This window comes from Schistocerca americana, chromosome 4 (genome assembly GCF_021461395.2).
Source record: "Schistocerca americana isolate TAMUIC-IGC-003095 chromosome 4, iqSchAmer2.1, whole genome shotgun sequence".
In the NCBI taxonomy this organism is placed as follows: Eukaryota; Metazoa; Arthropoda; class Insecta; order Orthoptera; family Acrididae; genus Schistocerca; species Schistocerca americana.
In genome coordinates this window covers 464,871,017-464,873,417 of record NC_060122.1, presented here as the reverse complement: position 1 = coordinate 464,873,417, position 2,401 = coordinate 464,871,017, and the positions used below count along the sequence as shown (strand labels likewise).

At 48.6% G+C, this 2,401-nt stretch overlaps 1 pseudogene; it reads right to left on the bottom strand.

Moving 5' to 3' along the window:
- Positions 1-2,003: 2,003 nt before the first annotated feature.
- LOC124614473 lies at positions 2,004-2,121 on the bottom strand (annotated as a pseudogene).
- Positions 2,122-2,401: the final 280 nt, after the last annotated feature.

The following is a 2,401-nucleotide window of genomic DNA, read 5'->3' as shown; positions in this document are numbered from 1 at the left end:
AGAGAGAGAGAGAGAGAGAGAAAGAGAAGGCACTCTTATATTTACATAACAGCGAATGTTACGGAGCATAATTCTGTGAACTTCATAACGTAGCCCAGAAACTTTGAGAAACCTGAAGAAGAAAAAAAACTGAAGATGCAGCTGAACGCGAATATACTTTATAGATACCTTACAGTCCGTTACTCAACGCTTGTAATCACCCACCACGAACACCTAGCGGAAGCTTGCCTTCAGTATTCTAATTTAGGACTCATGAAAACTTTAACCGCCAATATGCCATTATGATATGTTTAATTACAACAAATCGTATCAAGAATGGCGTGTTCTTATAAATCTGCAGTGAGCGACTGCCTTGAAATGACGTTCTTTCATAACACGATACGATACGAAATTACAGAATCCAGTATGGTGCTTCGGAACCATCCAGTATCGAATGTAGATGAAAGTCGACACTAGGTCCTACGGTCTTCGATAAGGGCGTGTAACGTCAAAATGACAAAGTCCTGTGAACTGTAGGGTACTCCAATAAGTGCCTTAAGATGGATGTGGCGTACCTAAGAAACTTATGAAACTCGCCGAGCTGAGGCCGTTGTCAAGGCAACAGGCGGTGTTACGTGGTACACTCATGTTCATGAAAGACAGAACACTTTAAACGTCTAGAGGTAGGACGTTCATATTCACAGGACATGTACGTTAATATGTTCTGCAGAAATGATGTTTGAACCACGGCGGCTCGTGGGCTCAAGATCAACATCGATATTGCGACGCAACACCACCTAGCGGTAAAATGTGCCTGCGGCTCTCGTTGTCGATATAAATCGCAGTAATGGGTCAGTATGACTTCAGCAGACGTGCAGGATGCCTTGCAGACGTATGCGTGAACAGTGCCGTCAAATCAGGGAGTTTGAAAGAAGGCGCAGTATTGGGATGAGAGAATGTGAAGCATTCATCCGGGGAAATGCTTCTCGTTTGGGACCTCGTGTTTCGATAGTGCAACGTGTGTGTGCCGAATAGTTCATGGAAGACCGCAGAGCAAGACGAGATCGGTCAGGTCTCACCACCAGACCAGCGGTGGTCCAATTCCTTGGCCTCCTCGGTCTCCTGACAGTACACCGATGGACTTCTTTATGAGGGCGTATGTCAAAGAGTCTGCCAAACGCCTGTCACCACATCAGTAATTCAAGACTCTAAGCACTATGGCACTTAACATCTGAGGTCATCAGTCCCCTAGACTTAGAACTACTTAAACCTAACTAACCTAAGGACATCACACACATCCATGCCCGAGGCAGGATTCGAACCTGCGACCGTAGCAGCAGCGCAGTTCCGGACTGAAGCGCCTAGAACCGCTCGGCCACCCCGGCCGGCTCAGTAATTTAAGTAAAAGAATCGTTGCTGCCATTGGCACATCAGACGCAGGTGCAAGAGGCGACTACCGGGAGGGCGTACATAGTGTTGGTCTTGGACGTGGCACTCTCCCAGTTGGCCCCTCGCCAGCTTTCCTTGGAAGGATGGTAGTGACCCGTGCTCGCCACTAGGCACAGTGAAAGAAGATTCAAAATTATTTATTTCCAATAAAAATACAGGTTGCGCCTTGACAAGTGGTTGCCATAGTTTGTCAACGTCCGCTAAGGAACCGCTAGAAGTCGTAAGCGGCCTTAAGCTCGCTCAAGGCAACTGATATCGTATACTTGGTACCAGCCGTCTGATGCACTGAGGGTTGGCTGCTTGCGATGGCACCGTCACCGGCTGTACCGCGACACTGCGGCAGTGAGTGATGCCGGTGCGTGCATTGAACTTAGCACTCCGTCCTCAGGTCACAAGTGGCCCATCGGGACCATCCGACCGCCGTGTCATCCTCAGATGAGGATGCGGATAGGAGGGGCGTGAGGTCAGCACACCGCTCTCCGGGTCGTTACGATGGTTTTCTTTGACCGGAGCCGCTACTACTCGGTCGAGTAGCTCCTCAATTGGCATCACGAGGCTGAGTGCACCCAGGAAAATGGCAGCAGCGCATGGCGGCCCAGATGGTCACCCATCCAAGTGCGGGCCACATCCGACAGCGCTTAACTTCGGTGATCTGACGGGAACCGCTGTATACACTGCGGTAGGGCCGTTGCCTGTATTGAACTTACGGGAAATCATTTGGAATAACGCTTATCTTCATACAAGGCGAAAATTATTGAACTATATGAAAAAAAAGCAAATAGGATACAAAAACGGCGCGCACACACTTTATTCAACACGTAAACGTCACTACAGGTATTCGGATTTAGGTTTTGACATGTTCCATATATTTGGCACCGTTGCAGGCGCGGATAAATAGCGAAATTCTGTATGCCCCACTGAAGTGTCGGAACATCAATGCTGTCGATGACCACCTGAATGGCTGTTTTCAGCT